Raw genomic sequence first — 23,863 nt, 5'->3', positions numbered from 1 at the left:
TTTACAGTCATATTGGTAGAATGAATCAGACGCTTTTAGAAAAGTCCAGTTTTCCATTCTTCATTCAATTAAATAATTAATTAGCTCATTCAGTAATTTATTCATTCATTTATTTTCAGTAAGCACTTTAACCTGGTCAGGATCATGGTGGATCTGGAGCCTATTCTAGAAACAATTGGTGTGAGGCTGAATACACCCTGGATGACATGCCAGTCACACACACACACACACAGACACACACACACACACACACACACACACACACAGACACACACACACACATGAGTAATTTAGCATATTCAGTCCACCTAACAACATGTTTTTGGGAGGTGGGAGGAAACTGGAGAACCTGGAGGAAACCCACATGTAAACAAGTGAAATATGATAAACTCCACACTGTCAGAAGTCAGAATAGCACCAGGGGCCCTGCAGCTGTGAGGCAGCAATGCTACCCGCTGTACCATTGTGCTGCCTTCCATCCTTTATATTCTAATATATTATAACCAAGAAAATACATGTAATTTTGTAGCTTAAAATGCTGCAAATTATAACTTGGTAGCCTATGGTAGCTAACAAAGAACATTAGTACAATGAAATTACAGTAAGTATGCAACAATTTCCTAAAATGGTCCAACATAACATTTAGAACAACAACATTCTCAGAAGAGCACAGAATATCTGGCTATGTCAAAGCAAAAGGATTTATTTTGGTACTGCTCAAATTGGACATGCTGAATTCAAGTAACCCTATATTCTCATGAACAAAAGCTCAATCCCAATTTTGGTCGTGATGAATGGAGGGAGGCTGCATTCAGAAGTTCTGCTGATTGAGCTGCACTGTACAGAAGAACATCAATACTTTGATTTTAGAACCGTTCCCTTGGCAACGATGTATGGCTCCATAATGAAAGAGTGCAAATTTAAAAAGTTAGGTAAAACTGGCATTTAGACACTGAACAAAACACTGACTTTTGAACAAAATAAAATACTGCATGTGATTTCAAATTAAAGTATCAAAGCTGGTTCACATTCATAAGTAAAGACCAGTTTTTAGTGGAGAAATGTATTCATTTCTACCCACAGTTCTGTTCAGGGTTTTAGCAGCTATAATTGTTTAATGATGTTTCTGGATTCATAAAGCTGTATTTTTTTCCTTTCCTGATTAAAATGTTGCTTGCCATGACCAGGATGTGAAGATCAAATGCCATGTTGTTGACTAGGACAAAGGCATGATATTGAGTCACTCTGAAACAGGATTCTCAGCTGCCCACCTTTCTCTGTCATTTCCTCACCAGATGGAGTGATCACTCACCCTTGATGTCATCTCTTGCATTAATAAATTTCAATTTATTAAGACCCAGAGGAAACCCACAGAGACAGTAATCTAAGCTTAGGATCTTCACTCGAGTGATCTCTGTTCACACTAATATCAGGTCTGTTGGCTAAATGTCTTGTTATTAATGTATTTTTGTTACGTCAGGTTTTTAAACGTTTTAAAAACTTTATCCACTGTCATCTGTACAGAGTGTGTAGGGGCTCTTCTCTGTTTTGATGATGATGTGACGCAGGAGCATTGAGGACATTATGACCGTAGGTTTCCGATTACAAATTGAATTGATTAGGCTTATTTCTGTTCTGTTATGCTGTACAACTATCCAAAACTTTGATTTTTGAAATTTTGAGAAAAGCTCACTTAGCTTACAAGGTTTTAGACATCTTTTGGCTGCATTTACAACCACATTTGTTAAACTGGCTCCTTATCAAGCATGATTCCAAATCAAATCAAATTATTTCCAATTTCCCACATCCAAAATGTGCACGGAGCTTGCATGTTCTCCCTGTGCTTCTGGGGGTTTCCTCCAGGTACTTCAGTTTCCTTCCCCAATCCAAAGACATGCATTGTAGGCTGATTGGCATCTCTAAATTGCCCAGTGTGTAAAAGTGTGTATATGTGAGTCTCTCTGTGTGTGTGAGAGTGTGTGTGTGTGTGTGTGTGTGTGTGTGTGTGTGTGTGTGTGTGTGTGTGTGTGTGTGTGTGTGTGTGTGCACGTGTGAGATTCTGCCCTGTTATGGGTTGGCACCCCGTTTAGGGTGACCCCCGCCTTGTACCACAAGTCCCCTGGATAAGTGGCACAGAAAATGGATGAATGGATGGATGGAAAGTATATTATTGGCAGAAAAAAAATTGGCAAGTCTTGTGCCACAGCAACATTCAGTAGGTTTTTAAATGCTGCCTCACATACATATCTTACTATATACATTTTATTTCCATGGAGTAACTTATGAGTAAAATGAGAACAACTCACATAACCATTCAAATCCGCAGAAACTTGTCAAACTGTAAAAATATTATTACCTTGGTGCTGCACAGACAGTTCTTATATATATATATATATATATATATATATATATATATATATATATATATATATATATATATATATATATATATATATATATGTGTGTGTGTGTGTAAATTTTTATTTATTTATTTATTTATTTGTTTATTTGTTTATTTATTTATTTTACCCCAGAAGACTCTTAATGATCCGGCAATGAGCCATCTGTCATTGTCATTGTAATTAATCTGCTGGTATTTAGTAGCTAATGAAATGCTGTTGTCTTCTTTTTCCAGGCCCAGTGCACCTTTCACGATAGAAGAAAAGACAAAGTGTCTGCCACTTGTTTACTTTTGGGTCTGTTTTACAGTCATTTATATGATTATCATTTTTTATCAGATTATCATCTTGCTGTACCGACAATGAAAAGAAAAGCAACTGAGAAATGTCACGAAGACAACAAGATAGAGAATGTTAGGAATGGTACAGTCAGTGCCTAAACTGACAAAGTATTCTCCTCTGCTTCTGCGAGCAATAGCGGGATTAAATGGACTGTGATGATATTTAGCAGATGACTGGAGGAATGGCATCTGTGTGGACTGAAAACTCTTTTTCTATCATAACTGAAAATTAAGTGGAAGGATCAACAGGCGAGCCACTTCAGATGGATATTGCACTGCCACATGCAATATTTCAAAAGGAAAAGGTATTACAGGCATGTCTGCATGACTTCCTGTTCGATCCTGTTCTGTGTGAAGAATGGAATATCCCTAAAGAGAATAAGAGATCGTGTAGCTCTTGTACACTGGTAATATATGACTTATGTGATGCTTTTACACAAGATATTAATGGGCTAAAAATTACCAACAATGATCATCACTAAGCTCAAAATTCATTTGAAATGTATAGCTTGTATTACATCCAATTTGCAGGAAATGAGGGTGAGACTGTGATGGAGCAAAATGTCAGTAAATTTGAGATTAATGTACTGTGTTTGTGTGCAGTCTCCTGCTCTTTGCTGTGCACTTCCACATCATGAAGTGCTTTGATTACCAGCATGATTTGCTGACCCTGTTCAAATGATTGCTTGCATAGCCTTATATATGAAGAGAGCTAAACAGAGGGGGTATTCATTCATACATAGATAGACAGATAGGTAGGTAGGTAGGTAGGTAGGTAGGTAGATAGATAGATAGATAGATAGATAGATAGATAGATAGATAGATAGATAGATAGATAGATAATTCATTAATTTCTCCATCTGTGGATTAATAAAGTATTATCTTTTCTTATCTTATCTTAGACAGATAGATAGATGATTGCTTAAAACCTATTAAACCTATAGTCAGATAGACAGACAGAAAAACATGCATATTCTCTGCTCTACATATTCTTCTTACTCTACTCTACTACAGTAGCATACAGAGCACAAAGTTTGCAGGTGGTAACCTAACTGCCTTGAAACATGATTACTTAACAGTCCAAAAAGTTACCTCGTTTTTCCAGAGGCCGAACCTTGAATTTATTCGTGATGTCACACTCTACAGTAATGGTTAATGGCGCATATGAAAGTAGATAGGGATTTAAGTATTTGCAGTTTTTCTTTTTTACCTAGTCTACTAGGTCTAAATGTTATAATTGTACAACGGCAGTTCTATACAGTGTTTTACTATCAAAAAAGCTTTATTTGTGCTGTCCATTTTCTCTCTGTACCAACGTTATTGTGGAGAGGTGTGAATTGTTTGCTCAGCAGGTGGCTCACACCCCTCCCCTTTTCCATCGCCCTGCTTGCCTGCACCTAAACACATCACGATACTCTACATGCAGAAACCCACCGGTGTCCTGAAAAATCTCATAACAGACTTGCGGCAATAAAATAATTCATTAGTTTATACTGATTGAAAATGTCAGAGAAGTCGATTTCCGCTGGCGAAATGGATGTACTGTGAGAAAGGGTTAAACTAATCAGAAGGAAGCATTATGGCACATGTGTCAAACACAAGGCCCACAGACTTTCTTTGTTTTTCGCCATTTGAACTTTGAAGAAATAATACTGAATCAGCCTGTAATACACTACTGCTCACCATCTTCACACTATTGGGTACTTACTGTAAACTGCTTATATACATGCACTCCAGGTTCTATCGCAGTGGGCAGGCCCATGGTCTGAAATGCAGGTTAAAATCAGCTCCTGTGTGGTGCACTTGATGTAAGTCACACTCATGTCTAAAATCAATTCAGAAGCATGTCGTGTGTTGTGTTGGCAGTAGCATAAACAGAAACTAATTTCAAAGGGATGAGGAAATGTGAATAAATAGTCCTGATCTGCACAATTAGACTGATGTGTGTGTGTGACGTGCTCATGCATTTCAGGTGGATGTCAGACAACAGTAGGAGTGGTGAGGACACTACGTTGTTATTTAGCCACATCGTTTAAGGCAAAATCTTCCAACAAACAATCTTTCCATGTTTCCAGGTTTCCAATATTAAAATAACATGTTAATAACAGGGGGAAATTACACTTTGCTTACAATACAATGTAGTGATATTGCAGCTGATTGGATGTCATTACATATTATAAATGAGTATTTCATTTGTGTCAATATCATCTCCTGTCAATATTGTCTTGTGAAGCCTGTATTAGGATATGTCTCATATCATGGCTTTAGTGTATCATCCTATGCCAAATAGAAGTAATACAATTAAAATACATAAAGTTGAAAAGTATCTGCATTAAACCTACAGTATTTAGGAGCCGGCCAATCAGTCAGCAAGCCAGACAAAAATATATACAAAAATAATACAAATAAAATATACTCAGCAAAAAAACGTCCTCTCACATGCAACTGCTTTTATTTCCAGAAAATTTCTTAACGTGTCTAAATATTTGTATTAACATAAAAACATTCAACAACTGACACATAAACTGAACAAGTTTCACAGACGAACAGAAATGGAATAATGAGTCCCTGAACAAAGGGAGGGTCGATATCAAAAGTAACAGTCAGTATGTGGTGTTCACCAGCTGCTTTAAGTACTACAGTTCATCTCATCCTCATGGACTGCACCAGATTGGTCAGTTCTTGCTGTGAAATGTTACTCCACTCTTCCACCAAGGCAAGTTCTCAATCACGTCTGGGGGAACACACGGTTACATGTAATTTTCCACTGCAAGGACAATCAGCTGTCCTTCCTGTCTCCCTGTAGCACTGTCTTCAGCATCTAACATTACAGACATTGCAGTTTATTGCTCTGGCCACATCTGCAGTCCTCATGCCTCCCTGCAGTAGGCCTATGGCATGTTCACACAGGTGAGCAGGAACCCTAGGCATCTTTCTTCTGTTGTTTTTTAGGGTCAGTAGAAAGGTCTCTTAAGTGTCCTAAGCTATTATAACTGTGATTGCTCACCACCTGAAAACTGTTCGTGTCTTAAGGACTGTTCCACAGGTGCATGTGCAATAATTAAAGGTAAATAAAGCGTATCCATCTGTAAAGCTTATTTGGATTTTACAAGATTATCTTTAAAATACAGTCTCCTAAAAAAGGGATTTTTTTTCTATTTTTGCTGAGTTTATATAAAGTTGAAATGCATTTTCATCTATTTAGGGGTCAAGAGTTTATAGCTCAATATCTTCAATTTACAGAACTTTAAAATTTCCAGGCCTCTATTTTTCAACCTATTCTACAGGCTTTAAAACATTTTTGAAAGATTCTTCACATTTTCTACAACCCTTTACTTTAATTGCAGACATTTTTAATAAAATAAAATAAAATAAAAAGTTAAGACCTCCATGCTGAAGATGGATTGAGAACTTTAAAACTATTTTCTCAAAGTACTAATGGAAAAGAACTCACCCACTGAAATTTTCAAGACCCCCAGACAAAATTAACACAAAATTTTCTCAGATACAGCGAGACAGACACCAGTTTTAGGTTTTGATTTAAAAAAGAAAAAATTGACCTAAATTGCTCAATTTTTAGAATGAGGCTGAATTTCAGCTGCATTAGATGCCACTTACCATGCAGTTAGAGGGGGCGTAACAGAGGACTAATTGCCCAATTGTGCTGCTGGAAAAGGATTTCTGACATGGTTTTCAAGAAATGGACAGGAGATTCAACTTGGCTGAGTATCATCATCTCCCTGCTGAAAAAATCAATAGAAACTCTCATAGAATTTGTAATGGTTTAAATGGTTATAATGGGAATTGTATTGGTTTGAATGAAAACTGTAATGGTCCCTATGAGCCTCTACTGGTAATCTGTTGCCTTCTATTGTTGGCATGTAATGTCTAGTGGATATCATTAAGGACCAATAATGGTAAAGATTTTAATGATTAGCTGATGGTCTGTAATGGTATTTGTAGTGGAACTTTCTGAATTTCTGTGATGGTTTTTATTGGGGTTTTTTTTTCCAGCCAGGCTTACAGATCAAATGGGACATGCTGGGGGTGGGGGGACAGCTTTCCAACGTTTTAAATATTTGAATTTTGCATCACACACAACAGTCCATTTGGGTGTATTTCTCATTCAGCATGTAAATCCTATCCATGCAGGACAGTCAATTCAAACATGTTATCATCAAAGGACAAGATTTCTGAAAATGTACAGTGTCTTCCTGGATTAAGAGATGATTATATACAGTAGATAGATAGAAATAAAACAAACATAAAAACAATACCAAAAAAGCTAATGAAAGTGTAATGGACTAGATGAAGGTAGCTTAAGTGGAAAACTAAATAAACTGATAAAAAGAATCAGATATGAGGGGAAAATGTATTGGATGCACACAGGTTTTGCAGCTGGATTCTTGACTATTTATTAGACCAGTAGAGGATTTCTTAGTAGCATCCATGAAAGCGTTCTCACAGTTCTGCAGACTTGATTAGAAAGTCAATGAAGCCGCAGTGGGTGAGGTTAAATATACTGGATCAGAGAGGATGCTGAGAAGCCCTCGTCAGGACATCGCCATTGTTTTAGATTAGAGCTGTCATATACTGCAGCCACATAAAAAAGCAGCAACACATAGCAGTCTCTGAGAATGCGGCTCACAGTTCATTCAATGCCCCTGAAGACAGAAGCAAGAAACACAGAGCTAACCACATAGCTCAATATCAGTAATAATAAGCAACACACACACACACACACACACACACACACACACACACACATTGTCTTACTATCCCTGTGAGGACCTTCCATTGAGATAATTATTAATACAGCTAATTAATGCTTGCCTACACCTATATCTAACCCTAACTGTAACCTCAATATCCAAAAGCAAACCTTTTGAATTAAAAAAAAGTTGTTTTTTTTTTTTTTTTTTTAGCTTTTTAATAAAAGTTGCATTAAAAAAATACACTTTCTTGAGGGGATCAACCAAATGTTCCCACAAGGACAAAACTGTCTGATATTCTTATTCCTGTGTGGACATTCAGTATCTCAATGAAAGATAAAAACATGCACACACACACACACACACACACACACACACACACACACACACACACACAGCTCAGAGGTATTCCAGCACAATCTATTCCTCCACACAGCACAGATCAGAAAGGTTACACCAGGCCAAAGAAAACTCTGGTCGCTGTTTACAGGCTAAAGGGGATCTACACAGACAAACTCCTGCTCTAAATCTCAGCTCAAGGGAGCCATATATCGATTTCACTGACGGAATATGACCTGGAAAAATAAATAAATAAATAAATAAATTGAAGTTGTGTGCTCTTCCAAGGTCTTGTGAATGTGTCCACTGTGCTCTCCCATAAAGAAAAAGAGAGTAAGAGAGAGAGAAACTAAAAGAGAAAGATAAAACTGACTCTACACACTTTACACTAGGGGCAACTCAGAGATGAAATCCAGTCTTCTTACGCTTGGTTGTAAATACAGACAAAAGTCATTCATGTCACTCAAACTGTGTGTTGTGTATTTAGGGCTGGAATTTTATCAGGATTGAAGTAAGGAAAACACAAATGTTACTGATCCAGACAGAAATAAAATCACAGAGTAGCACATATACAACATGAACCTGCATCAATTCCCCATGTAAAAAATCCTATCAGAGTAGGGCTAGGCTATAGGCAACAAACTTTTTTGTTATAAATGTCTAGTATTAGCTGCTCAAAGAAATATTTGTTAGAATTAGTTTTATTTCCATTTAATTTGCTGCAGTTGCCAGTAATATGGTTCATGATTCCACTGATTTTAATTTTTTTCTAAAAAAAACTCTGCAGTGTTTACATGTTATTTTAATGCCAGACATGTACATAATTTGAGCTATTCAGGTTGTCTACATGTACATACTGACAAATATACACCATCCCTGCATCCCAATTGGCATACTATCCATACTAAACAGTATCCAAGAAAAGAATTAGTATGTCCCAAATGGTAGTATGTTGAAATGAGTATCCTAAAGTTGCCTGAATGGCCTACTATTACCGGTAGCTTTTCAAAGTGTTAATCCATGGACACTTTTCAGCTAATATTGCCCACTAGTTCTTGTGCGAGGTAGGAGGAGTTTTGTGACTGTTTGCGGTGCCATATTCAAGAATGCATTTTAGAGAGATGTAAATGAAATGTCGTAAAACAAATCAAGGGAACGATTAATTAAATTATATAGGATAAATTATATAAGGAATAATGAATGAAGAAGAGCTGAAATGCAACGGGGAGTTTGTTTACGGTGACAGTGTTCTCTTCCGGTCAACAACGTACTCATCTGTTACATGATGTGTTAGTACTGTATGTCCCAGTACTTGCATATTCTTTTAAAACACACTCAAAAATATGTACTCTCTCTTCACAAAACGAGTACATACTTTTAGTACATAGTATAAGTATGCCAACTGGTATGCAGGGCACCTTCTACCTCCTTACCTTGCTGGTTCTTTGTAACAGACCAGCAGAACCAAAATGATTTTGTCAGCTGAGAAGCCACTATTTTGCAGTAAAAACTGCAATCATCCATCCATCCATCTTCTATACCGCTTACCCTTTTCAGGGTCACGGGGTACACCCTGGACAGGGTGCCAATCCATCGCAGGGCACACGATCACACACACACTCACACACTGATTCATACTCTACGGACACTTTAGACAGGCCAATCAACCTACCATGCATGTTTCTGGACTGGGGGAGGAAACCCCCGCAGCACGGGGAGAACATGCAAACTCCGCAAAACACAGAGCCGCGGGAATCGAACCGTGTGCCCAAAAACTGTAACCTTAGTATTATAATAGAGATAGAACCTAATGATACCAAGGTAATTAAATGGTTCCAGAACTAAAACAATTTTATACTACATTGTTGAATTCTCAATTCTGATTGGTCAGAAGGTGTTGATTATTTTTCTATAAGCTCAATAAGCAATAGTGTCGGCTGTAATGATTGGTTTATATTAATGTTCTCTGTCTAACAAGTTCTTGTTCCTGTCATAACAACTAATTCGCAGGAACATTTATGGCAGATGAACCACATAACCTAAGGCTGATATGGAGTAAAATGCACAAGTATTTAACAAAGAAAAACACATTCTTTGATATGGTGACATTTTCTGTAAGGAGATGTTTACATAACATTTATGGAAGGAGTCTCGAGTGTCAGCGCTTTGTAGCACTGCTCAGCGCTGAGTCTCCCAAAAGCATCACAACACAAACATTTGTTTAACGGTACAACAAGCATCACGGAGAACACTCTCACTCCCAGTTAATACGATTTTAAGTTTGCAAGGCTTTTGGGAAACTCAGCTCAGAAAGTTTTCCAACACTGGAGGGTCTTCTTAACAGACCTTTCCTGTTTCTCTGTAACATGACAAGCTTTTTTTTTTTTAACGATCATTTAAATGTAAGCAAATTTGCGATATTGACCATGTTAACTGCTTTGTACAGCACAAAAGGTCAGATTTTACTCATGCCTAATCTCTTCTATTGAAGCAAGTGTTTACACTCTGACGGATTTGATCTGAAATGGATCGTAAGTTTTTGCACAAACTTGTGAGTCCATGCCAGCTCGAGTGCACACTGTCAGTAAAGCAAAAAAGCAGACGTGCCAAAAAAAAAAAAAAAAAAAAAACCTCTGAAATTCATGTAATTATTTATTTTGAAGTTTCTTGAAGTTACTTTTCACACATGTTGCTGTCAAGGATATCATTTGTAAAAAAAAAAAAATCATATTAAATTAGAAAAGCATTTTCATTAGTGCTCTCAGACTTTTGGATCACACTGTACCTTCATAAATCTGAGCACCTTGCACTCCAGTTTTGATGCTAAAAGAATTCAAACCAGTAAATTCTCAAACTCGGTTGATGGACAGCTGGCAAACTGTGTCGGCATGCGCAAACTGTGTGGAGAAGAAAGTCAGCCTTCCGTCAATCAGATAAAATCTGGAAAAGACCCTTTTTCACTCCGCCGGCAGATAAATGCATAACAGCTCTGAGTGTTGTTAATGGCGAGTGTGAATTGCCCTTAATCGATCCATTTGAACTTCCTCACTGCAGTGGTTTCATTGACATTGTAATTACATGACGATGACATAGACAATTATCGGTTAACAGGAGAGAATAATTTTGCAGCATTTATGCCCCTTACACTATGTCTGGTAATTTCCTCTTTTCCTGCCATTATCCATGTCAGATCCATTAGCCATTTCTTCTCACCTCAAAGCATGTGAAAGTCAAGTGTTAAATATCAAATGCTCTCCCTATGTATTATGATAGAAAATTCACAGAGAAGGTTATCTGCAGGTGCTCCTCACGATATACTGTAGGCATCCTAGGAAGTGCATTTACTGTCTAAACTATCACAGCAATAACATCTACCTACAATCTCTAGTATAACATAGTTAGTTACATTCAGCAACCAAATTGGGAATAACGATAGGTAAAATAAACTTTTCACCAACTGTATGTAATGTACGCTGTATATGCCACAGGGTAAAATAAGACTTTTTCCCTTTGAAAGCTTTTTTCATTTGACATAAAATGAATGGTCTGCATAAAGATGTGGAGTATTACTCTTATTTCTTTGTGGCTTCATTTATTGGCCTGAGGATTTATGCTCCTATATATTTATTATCCATTTTTGTACTCGGCTCATGCTGTTGTATATTTGCACTTAATGCTGTTCCATGTACCGTGATACTGCATTATGTTGCACCTGAAGGTCCAGAATGAAAAGATATTTTGTTCCTGTGCACACAAAAACAGTTACATAGAGGAATGACAATTAAACTCACGTGGCTTGACGTGTTTCCAGGCTACAACTGACATACAGTATTAAGGGGAAAAAAGGTTCTAAGGCAAAACTGCTACTCAGAGTAAAGTTAAACTTTATCACTTCATTTGAATCAACTTCAGTGAACATGATGCTTAATTATCATCATATAATCATGCAATTTTTATATGGTCTATTGGACACCCTGGACGTGGTGCCAACCCATCGCGGGGCACAATTGCACACTCACTTACACACCAATTCACATACTACTAACCATTTAGAGATGCCTACAACGCATGTCTTTGGACTGGGGGAGGAAAATGGAGTACCAGGAGGAAACCCCCGAAGCACAGGGAGAACATGTAAACTCCACGCACAGAGGGTGGAAGTGGGAATCGATCCCCCAACCCCAGAGGTGCAAGGCAAATATGCTAATCACTAATCCACCATGCCCCCTAATGTGAATATATGTTAAACAATATACAAATGTCTAATTACTTTTTTATTTTATTTTTGAGTGAGTTATTGTTACTATTTCACATGAATAGAGCCTGGTATCATGTAGTATGTTATCAGTTTAGTGCCCTTCAGTTAGAAATACATATATGTACAAAAAAAAAAAAAAAGGTTTTTGTAATGAAACAATTCAATTTAAACAGGTTGTATTTGGAATTTCCAAGATGTTTCATGGATTATTTCTTTAGGAAAAATGTTATCTTTCTAGCTCAGTCTGTCAAACCAATTACTACACAAGGTGTTTATCCAATATATACAGCAATTTTTGTAACCTAGTTACTAGTACTTAGAAATATAGCTGAGAACTTGAATTAATTAACCAAATTAATTATTTTGTAGCAAAAATATAGTTAAATTAAACAAATTTTTATATTTATATATATATTTTTTATATTTATATAAAGTTTTATATTGTTTTGTATATTAAAAATCTTACATGTCTTCTTGTCATGTAATATGGGAAAAGGGACTAAAACTACATTTCCCATCAGTCACTGCACCATGTCACATATCTCTTTCACCTGATTCACGTTTGGCTCATTAGTACCTATGTATAAATAATCATGTTCTGCACTGTACGGGTTGTCTTGGTTTGGCTTGGTGGTTGAGGCTCTGGGTTGCTGATCAGAAGGTTGGGGGTTCAAGCCCCAGCATTGCCAAGCTGCCACTGTTGGGCCCTTGAGCCAGGCCCTTAACCCTTTCTGCTCCAGAGGTGCTGTATCATGGCTGGCCCTGTGCTCTGACCCCAACTTCCTGATATTCTGGGATATGTGAAGAAATGAATTTCACTGTACATATGTATATGGGATCAATAAAGACTCATTATCGTTATCTTTATGTATCACTCTCGTCTAGCCCTGGGTTCTTGTAAGTCTTGTTTTTATATTTTATTTTTACCCCATTAAAACATTTGAAATTAGTTTCTGCACTTGCATCCGTCCTTACCTCCACATCATGACACTTCTAAGCAATGCTGTTTTGAAGAAAACATATGCTGTAAAATGGCTAATTAGAAGAGGTTTTAATGCACAAATGTATGCTTAAGAACATATAGCATGATATGGCAACCAGCAGCATTAAGTTTATAGAAGGTTGAATTTGAATTTATTCACAAAAGTTACCAGTATATCAGACATAAAAGGCTGGAGAGACGCATTGAGGTGGCTCTGACAATGATGTATGGGATCTGGTTAAAAACAACGGCATGATAAATGCTTAGGAATATAACTTTTTTATTTATCAAGCTGGTAAAACTACTGATGGGTAAAAACCTGCTTTCATCACTTAAATCACCACCCAAACACGCTGTAAACCTGATTAAGGTCTACAGTGCTTAGAGTGGAAGTCAGATAGAACAATGAAGACCTCATCAAGGTTCTAGTACTCATTCCTTAACCAGTGTTAAATCTCAAACAATTCAGTTCATTTTCACTGCAAAAGAGCTGCTTCCAGGTTGGAAAAAATGGTTTGGTACCAGCATCAAAATGCTGCTGATCTAGAACCAAATACTGGTGACGTCAAAGGACTGTGGACTGCACCATTTTTTTCACAATGAGAACAACTTCACATGTTATTTTTATGACCAACTGGTTCCCTGAATCATCACTGGCTCTAGCGTTAGCACCAGCATCAGCACCACGTAAAAAGGGCATTATAGTATTAAATGAGCTACCTCAGACCCCATGACCTCACCATAAAGCTGACATGGAAAAGCAGCCAAGTCCTTCATAAAGTTCAGAAGAATTCATACTAGCACTATTTTAATAGCACTGTTTCTAACAAACAATTTGCAGTTGCAGATTAAAGCTTGACAAATGCAGCCAATGCAAATAAAAGTAGATAAACAGGAATAAGGGTGTTTAGTATTTGTCTCATAGATGTGATGTGAAAAGATTGGGCAGCTCAGTCAGAGGAATAGAAAACAGCTGAATGTCAGGGGAACATGAACCTGCACTGAATCCTCTGATGCAAACAAAAACCATGTTCTAATCCTCTTTCTCTTTGTTTCACACAGACTTGCTTGAAGAAAACTGTCTCCTAGCTTGTTGCTGAAGACACACACCACCTGCACCCAAGCATCAGCGCACAGCACCACACTATACCTCCCATTCCCCCATCTTCCAACACGTTAATCAAATAGGTCTCCAGAGATCTAACTGCATCAGTCTCAAGTGTCCCCACATATTCTTTTTTTCTCTAATGTCCTCATACTGTAGGGGAGAGCTCTTGACTTAATTGCATGCATATTCAGTACAAGTTTATCACTTTTCTGAATAGCAGGTTTAGTTAAGAGATGGAGATACTGGTACAGTGCCCTCCACTAATATTGGCACCCTTGGTAAATATGAACAAAGAATGCTGTGAAAATTTGTATTTATTGTTTAACCTTTTGATCTTTTGTTAAAAAAATTCACAAAAATACTCTGCTGTCATGGTATATAAAACAATTTCAAACACAACACAGGTCTATCCAAAAAAATCTTTGTTAAATATAGGTGTGAAACAACTATCAGCACCCCTATGAAACCACCTACATCACCGCAAGTTGTTTGGAAGGGTTTCAAGAAAAAAGTCTCTACTCTTATCCCAAAATCAAGCGTCTTCAGTTTGCCAGACACTACTGGAACTTCAAATGGGATCGCTTTCTATGGTCAGATGAAACCAAAATAGAGCTTTTTGGCAATAAACACCAGAGGTGGTTTTGGTGCACAGAGAGGTAGCCATATGGAAAAGTACCTCATGCTCATAGTTAAATATGGTGGTGGCTCTTTAATGTTTTGGGGCTGTTTTTCTGCCAGAGGACATGGACATTTTGTCAGGATACATGGCATCATGGACTAAATCAAATATCAACAGATATTAAATGAAAACCTGACTGCGTCTGGCAGAAAACTTCAAATGGGCCGTGGTTGGATCTTCCAGCAGGTCAATTATCCAAAACAGTCATCAAAATCAACACAAAAATGGTTTACTGACCACAAAATCAAGGTCCTGCCATGGCCATCCTGGTCCCCCGACTTGAGACCCACAGAAAACCTGTGGGGTGAACTGAAGAGGAGAGTCCACCAGCATTTTAAATATTTTCAGAGAGTCTGTATGGTTGAATGATCTCAGATGATCCCTTGCCATGTATTCATTCATTATAGGAGAAAACTCAGAGCTGTTATGTTGGCAAAGGGAGGTAGCACAAAGTATTGACTAAAAGGGTGCCAATATTTGTTTCACACCTATTTTTAACAAAGTTTTTTTTTTTTTTAATAAACCTGTGTTTTGTTTGCAATTATTTGATATCCCTGAGATCAGAGTGTTTTTAAGAATTGTGAGAGAGACCTGCGGTACTACGTTTTAATTATACAGAATCTTGCTTCAGAGGCTCATAATAATGAACACCAGTTAATGCACAGCACATACATACATTACTTTTTTTTTCTGAGTGATACAACAATTGATCCACAAGATGTAACAATTGTGCTGCTTTACAAGTACAGTTGTAACACAAGACTCCTGGTTTCAGTGAAAATGTACTTACTAATGATATGGGTAAACTTGCACATGATGAACAAAATAATCATGCACATGATGTTATGTGAAAAGTATGAAGTCTGTCTGTATGGAATTTATATGAAAGCAAAAAAAAATGTTACAATTGTGCTAGCTCTCCCCTATAATCAGTAATGGTGCTGCAAAATCACATTCTGTAAAATGACAGAATAATGTATATAATATTCTGAAGAAAGAGAAAAAAGAGCTTCCACTTGACCTTTTAATTAGCAAACAAGCACTTTATATTCAGGTTTGTGATCTTCTTGATCACAGTATGAATGGGTGATATGATTATATTGTACTTATGACAATAAGACCCCATTAGCAATAATGACTGGGATCTAATCAACATTTATAAGGCTTGATTGAATTCATCTGTACTGTCAGTTTGCAGAATAAATATAACTGCAATATCCCTAGAGATACACGCAGATCTTCTATTCACAAACAAATATATAAAATAACGTTAAATATCTATGCGGATCCCCATATATTTAAGAGAATTTGCCAGTGTAATATAAAAGAAAAATAATAAATCGGTCAGATTTCATGCTAAATGCTTTTTTTTATTACTTTGCAAGATACAGCCAAAAAAAAAGTTCAATTAATATATAAAGTTGAAGACTACCATGATATTGTCATGATATTGTCATTGAAATCGGCGCTGAATCAACAAACTGGAACAAAACTGGCTCAGTGTGAAATAGTCTTTAAAAAGAACAAGCACAACATGTCACAACAAGTGTAACTCCTATTGTGTATCCAACACAAACTGAAATAAAAAGAAAGGTTTATAGTAAATGTGAAAAGACTACTGTTGAAGTACACCAAAATTCTTTGAAAACCTGAACTGTTTATTTATTTATTTATTTATTACTTTTTCTACCTGGACAATAAGAACACAAGCTCTATGAACAGGGGAGAAAAAAACAACAACCTCTTACATGCTGCACATAATGTTAAAACTGTCACTATAATCAAGATTGTGTCAGTTGTTGGTATTCAGAATGGAGTTTTTGCTTATTTGCTCCTTGTCACTGTGATGTGTTAAACAATTTTCACTGAAAGAATCAAGGCAGTGAACAGAATGCTTGCGACTCATACTTATTTTAAAGATTACCGTCACAAATCACTCAACTCCTGACAGTACCCATCATGATGGTTCATGACAAACTTGAGGGTTATTGCATCACTCCTGTGACACCTCCACTGAGCAGATGTCGGTCATGTCATCAGTGGGAGAACAGATGTCTATGACCATATGTTTCCTCCAGAACCATCATCATTTTTTGGATTTATAATACATGGAGTGGCTTAACTCCTTGCTCTTGACTGTAATGGAGAAACTGAAAGCATATTCATATATCTTGTGCTTTTATCAAGTTTCAGCTTCAATGCACTTTTAAATGTCCAGAAGAGCTCATTAATGAAATCTGTACATTGTGGAATTGCCCAGTCACTCCTGGGAAGAGGATCAAGCTTTAGTTTGGCCAGGCAGCCATAACACAAGTCTGCAGGATATTCAGTGTTGCTGCTGTGCTGTGCTCCTGGTTTATACTGCAATCTTCAGACAGCTCCGCTGGTGGGCTACTAGCATTCACCACCAATGTGGACCTCAAACTCAGACAATTCCATAGATGCATCCATTGACAGCACAATGGGCAGATTTAACAATAGCAATAATAATATCAGCAACAATAAAAGAATTAGAGTTGTCTTTGAATCCACTTCTTCCACTCTTGGACAAGACAACAATGGGAAAGAGAATGAGCTTGATGTAGTGGGGACCTTTTACAGCCTATTGGTATTCAGCAAGGAAAGCAACAGACAAAAATATTCCACTAGTTCTGATGCAAACAGACCTGGCAGTCAGGAACTCAATGCCTGAGTTTCCATGTTTCCTATTTAACATATAATTTAGGTTTTGCTGCATTATAAGGAATAGGTGTGGCCAGTCCTGAAAATTATGGATTCAAACATCAAACAAAAATAATACTTAATACACTACCAACATGACAGTTGGTTCTAACCATAATATTGAAATAAGCATAGGCTGAAATGACAATTCAGTGTGCCACACTAGAGCTTTTGTACATTTAGATTATCTACAGTAGTAATAAAGTCTCACTTTGCTATAACCACCCCACCCAAGCTCTGGGCCCCATCTGTACTTTAATCACATGATTAAAATGCATTTTAAGCATTCGATTTCAAAGAACCTAAATATAGCACTGCCTTCCACGTCAAGATTAATTGTCCTAGATTTGATTAAAAACAGAAACTCGCATAGTCACTGACACTTATCTGAATGAGTAAAATCTTGTGTTACATTAGTCTTCTCCCTTCTCCAGATATGTACAGTATTGTGCTGTGGCTTCTCTAATAATCTGCACTAACAGGGACGCCACATGTTCAATTCCATCCAGGCATTGAGTAATTTTGACAGGGCAGACACTATCTCTGCATTCTGACTTCATTGCTGTGTAATCAAATTAAACGCCATCTCTCTTTCTACAGTGCTGACCATTAGTCGAACTCTGTGTGCTGTGCCTATGGCCTGCAGCGACTTTGATCCTGAAACCCTATCAAACGTGAGAGTAACTCAACTGCACAGGAGGAGGGGCAACTGAAATAGATGAGCAAGGAAAGGAGCAGTGAATAACACTACTGTAGCTGCAACATCATCAGGGCAACAGAGATAAATGATGTCAAGGTAATTATTTCTTGACAAGTCACCCTGACATCTCAGTGTCTACAAGGGAAAAAAAGAATACAGAAGAATTTCTGCCTTCTTGATGAACCTGCCTCTCAAGGTGTATATTTATAACCCTCCTACAGTATGTCCTACCCTTTCTTCCTGCTACCGTAGAGCAGGACAGATCCACAAGTGGGAGAGGACAAGTGAGAGAGACCTAAAAAAAAAAATAAGGCTGACAAATGACTAGGGGAATAAAGATACAGAATCTGCAGACATCAGAACAAATGAGCTGGCCTATCTTTTATGTAAGCTGTGTTACTCACTGGCATGATCATGTTGATTCATCAGTGCCCGGTTCCTGCCCTCACTGTTTAGTCATCACAGCTGGACTGCATAAGGTGGACTTAGAAGACCCAGACACCATGGTTTAGACCAGTGGTTACCAACCCTGTTCCTGAAGATCTACCTTCCTGAAGACGTTAGCTTCTTCTTAGGCAACGTCATTGCCTTAAGAAGTTCTTGATCAGCTAAAACAGGTGTGTTAGATTTTGGTTGGAAATTAAATCTGCAGGAAGGTAGATCTCAAGGAAGAGTGTTGGTGACCACTGATTTAGACCAAGGACCTCATCAACCACATTCAATCTGGCATCACATCTGATTCTACTAGTTTAATTAATTGATCTGTCTGAAACAAAAAATGCTGACTACTAAGGCTGTATTCTAATGAAGGAAGGCGTTGAGTCATGTCTGAATTTAATGTTCGCAAAGAATGCTGCCCACTGGGGTGCCTTCACCTGGCTGATTTCCAAAGGCATCATTGCTGCCCTTCATATCCCATAATCTTTTGCATCATCCAGCCTGCAAAAACAGCAGTAAAAAACACACAGGAGACATTGAGCAATTTGTGAAAAAATAAGTCATTCTTTTTGACCTAAGAATATATTTCAACAGTAGCTAGAGATGGCTGGTGTAGTCACAAAAAATCCATACTGTTTTCCTGAGTGGTACTGTATTTCATCTTGCAATTGGTCTTAAATGGGCTTTAAACTTCTAATTTGCTGGAATGAAAACCTGCAGTAGCACAGTTTGTTTTTGGATAAGATTGAAGACCCCGGCTTAGACTTTCACACTATTGCACCATATCGTCATTTGAGTATCTTCAGAGAGGAAAGTTCTTTCAGCCTTTTAAACTGTCATAGTCAAAAATCTCATTTGTGGATGACTGAAGTTAGATTAAGTGCTGTGATTCATTTTTTTCAGCTTTTAATAGTAACAAAAACTTTTAAACAACATGAAGTGTCTATTCAGATGATCTCCGCACATGGGGAGGTGTAATGTCCTGATCTGACCTGATATTCAAACCAGACATTTCTCAAATGCGCTTTTGAAAAAGAGTATAATTTTCACCATGGTTTGAAAAGCTGAACAAGCAAAAGGGCATGCCCAGGCTTTCATATATGTGCTGATAGGAGAACAATCTGATAGCGTTTGGAGGAAATACGATCAAAGCCAATCTACAATCTGCTTAGGCAGACTTTATTGCAGCAGCTTTGAAATATGCTTTTTCAGAATCTCAATATGGTAAGAACTAGCATGTGTGTGAAATTAGAGGAGTAGGGGTAGATAAGAAGAGGATCCTGTTCTACATAAAGAGGGTCTCCTAATCGTTCTTACCATGCTCCTTTCCAAGAGTGAAGCAGTACTGTTCAGCTTCCCTTGTTATCTCTAAAGCATTAGATTAATCTGATTGAATTTCTGACATACCAAGTTTTGCACAGAGCCACTTACAGCTCCAAGCCAATTATAGCACATGGGTAATTGCAGGCAATTTAAACCACTCATCTGGAAAGGAGCTATAGATTCAGTCCACCTGGTATGAGTAACTTAAAACTGGTGGAGAACTCTGTGTTACATGTAGCAGTGTAGCTGTGTGAGTGGACACGTGGCAGAACACTTCTAATTAGTATTAATGACATTGAAGTGAGTCATGGAAGTGGTATTCACCATTATTCAGTGGCTAGGGGGAGGAAATAAGCTGTGTTACAGCCAGTGTGCTTTCGATCAGTCTTTAGCACACAACACAGATATCACACAAGTCGTGAGTCAAGTTACATTATGTGTGATGACTTCACCTTTTGGTGATTATAGAGAAGCGCAGAGAACGTGGAAAAAATCAGCAGACCTCCATTTTTATTCAGGTCTAAATAACACTAACATACACCAGACATTGCTTCATACTGACCGATTTCCAAAGGTGCAGCTTTGCATCAAAGATTATGAAGGTGAAACAATTGAACAGCACTTACAACACAAAGCCAGCCATGTTAGAAGCACAGTGTCTAGCTAGTAATCTTTAAGGCTTCAATACCTACACTGCAGGAGCTATATTCTCATATTGAGCTTTAGCACACAGCTGGAAGAAAGTGTGAATATCTGTACTGAGACAGCAGGCAGGAAGTTTTAGAGGCAAATACAGGAAGCGGGTGCCAGGCTCATCAGAGCTAATGGCTGACCATAGGGCACAGTGGGACTTCCATCCTCAGAGCAGAGAACTAAATATACATAAATACTACATATGACATCTCTCTGAGGGAGACAGAACAGACAGGAAATGGCTGCTCCAACAGGCATCTTCACAATGGCACTATTTTTCAAATTAATAAATCACCACATGTCTTACCAGAAGGGTTCATCACTTTTAGCTGAGCCCAATCCTGCACATCTGTTGTAGGACAGACACACACACACACACACACACACACACACACACACACACACACACACACACACACAGACAAACCCCGCACCATTACTATCACATGAGAGAAAGGATTAAAGAGGGCAATCTTCTAAATCCTTTGTTCCAACTTTTACCTTTTACTTTTACCTTCGTCTCTACTCTCTCATTCTGTCTGACTTGGAAAAATCAATATGTCACCATCATCTGGTCAAGCATAGTGAAGGAAATACTAAATGTGACCTTAGGTACATCCTGTTTGCTACAATGATGAAATTGATGGAAATGAAGTGATTTAAACCAGCACCATTCAAACCTGTAAATATAACACCAGTAAATACAGTCATTCTGCCTAAAAATAGGTCTAAAACCTTGCTTTAATCATACAGTGAATTTTGGATAGTTATGTGCCATAATGACACATATATAAGCCTGATTAATTCAGCTTATGATCAGATATGATGCTCCTGTGCCATCACATCATCTTCAAAACACTCTGTATAGAAATTTTAAAAGGTTTGAATGACCAAAAATGTGGGATATTTATCCAACAGAACATGACTCACTGAATTAGTCAGTGATTATTCTTCCGCTGATGTAAGAGCAAACATCCCGTGAGTAACATTTACCTCAGATGATAAAACTAGATTACACATTGTCATCAGCCCATTGTGTTGAACATATCAGATATTATCATTTGTATATCAGTCCATCCAGGATTTAGCGATTTTGTGATCACCGAAGTGAATACAAAATCAAGCAAAGTCTGCATTTCACCAATTCAAGTAGTTTTCCGTAAAAAAAAAAAAAAAAAAAAAATTCACACAAACTGCAAGTGGTATCGCAAATTTTGAAAAAAGGCACAGCAAAATCAAACATATTGGCCATTTGGCTACAACAATCACAAAAGACGCCACGAAATCCTGTACGGCCTGGTGTATTTAATTTATTTCATATTAAATTAATGTCAAATGAAATCCATAAATAATAGTTGCTTTTACACAGTAAAAGTGCTGTTTTGCCCGTTTACACCAGTGCATTTTCATTTTAAAACGCATAACTTTTGCTACGGTTATGCCTGTCGTCTACACTACTCCGGTGTTTTCGACCCTTGATTGGGTTTTCTGAATCGTTGCGTATCCTTCCCTGATTCATCAAGCCCCTATCATATGACCATTACGCTACCTTGATCGTATACACAATGGTAGAACTGTACTTCTGGCTGAGATACGTCAAATAAAAAAAGCCACATATTTCAGCTCAGTAAATTTTTCTGAATTATTTATAGTAGAACTTGTCAAAATTTCACCATTTGAATGGTTTTCTCAGGCCGCCACACATCTGAGATCATGTTATGTTATGTTATCTGGCTATGACTAATGCTAAACTGCTGGGATATATTTAGCTCTACATGCTGCTCAGAAGTCATCTAGTACATGGAATTCAAATAGGTGGTTAATGGATTTTTTTTTTATTTAATATACATTCATGGACTTCACCGAGAGAGAATGGTGTATGAAATGTGAATACTGGTGGAAGATGGCTGATGGGGCTCTTTAGAGAAAGTCCTCCTGCACTCTAATCTGAGATGAGAGAGATATTTTCTAATTTACTGAAGGCTCTCTCAGCCAAACAGCTCATGATGTTTGTACAACTGTCCCTGTCTGACTTTTCCATTACTGAATTCACTCTTCCATGAGTTACTCACAGTCAAAAACTAACATAATGTTTTATTCAAACCATACTTATGTTGGCACAACAGACATGGTCACTGTGGCAGTAGGAGTCAGCACAATAAACTCTGCTTTACAGGCGGATCAAATTTGAAGTTTAAAATATAGTGCTGGTGCATAGCTGCAATGTTTCTTTCTCTTCTCATGAGTGACAGCATATTCATCTGGCAAGAGCCAGTCATGGGCAAGGTTGTCTTTGATGATCTGACAATTTGACAAGAGGGGAGGGATGACACATTCGTATCATGATGACAGATGCATATGGACATCATGCTCTCGATATGTCACTGTACTACTATATGATGTGCCTACAGAAAGAAAAAAAAACAAACAATGCGGCTCATAGTTCTTTCTTGCCTACTCTGAAGAGACTAATTTCTACAATGTTAAAGTCAAATGAGAAATGAAAAAATGCATGTATGGCATATCACTCTGTCTTAATTCAGCCTTGAAGTGTTTTCTGCCAACTCTGCACAGCTCCATTTACGATGGTTGTTAGTCATTTGGCACCCACTCCAATGACACATTAATAAACAGAGAAACAAACAAAGCCCATAACGAATCAGCATGTGTAAGGCGAATCAACCCACAGATATTGGCAGTCTCTAGCAAAACTCCATGCTCTGATTCAGGCAGCAGTTTACATCCATTAGAAGCTGTGTGCAGGTCGGCAGACTTGTTCAATTAACTCGGTGGCACCTGTTCAATTAACTCGGTGGACAGAGCAGAGTGCTGATATGAAATATGCACTGCTGTCTTTGATGAAACATGCTTCTTTGGCACGGGCCAGCAAAAAAAAATAAACAACCTTACTTTCGATAGATGTAAGCTGTGAAAATGGACATTCAGAAAGACAGAAGAAGTTGGCAAAGGTGGTGGACATTCACAGTCCACCTCTGCCCCACTCTTTAGTCTACAGGTTCCAAATGGTGTTCCTGGAATAGGTCTTTTCCTGCACATTCTAGTGTTTTCTTTGCTTACAATACACCTTGTCCAATTAATCAGCTAACTAACACCCCTTCCTAAGTGGATAAGTTACAGCAGGGAAAACACTAAAATGTGCATGACACTGG

General features: G+C 37.7%; 2 long non-coding RNA genes across 2 annotated transcripts in view; one reads left to right on the top strand and one right to left on the bottom strand.

Annotated features, from left to right (window-relative positions):
* Nucleotides 1-23,863, bottom strand: part of LOC128635320 (uncharacterized) — a 127,208-nt gene that overhangs the window by 64,140 nt on the left and 39,205 nt on the right. The gene's annotated exons all lie outside the window — the stretch shown is intronic.
* On the top strand, nucleotides 1,346-3,380 carry LOC124629061 (uncharacterized). Its single transcript, XR_006983912.2, has 3 exons — nucleotides 1,346-1,433; nucleotides 1,525-1,590; nucleotides 2,636-3,380. It is a non-coding gene; the product is annotated as an uncharacterized LOC124629061 (long non-coding RNA).

The sequence above is a fragment of the Ictalurus punctatus genome, chromosome 17 (genome assembly GCF_001660625.3).
Source record: "Ictalurus punctatus breed USDA103 chromosome 17, Coco_2.0, whole genome shotgun sequence".
Lineage (NCBI taxonomy): Eukaryota > Metazoa > Chordata > Actinopteri > Siluriformes > Ictaluridae > Ictalurus > Ictalurus punctatus.
The sequence above is the reverse complement of the archived record's forward strand: the minus strand, read 5'-3'. Positions and strand labels throughout refer to the sequence as shown.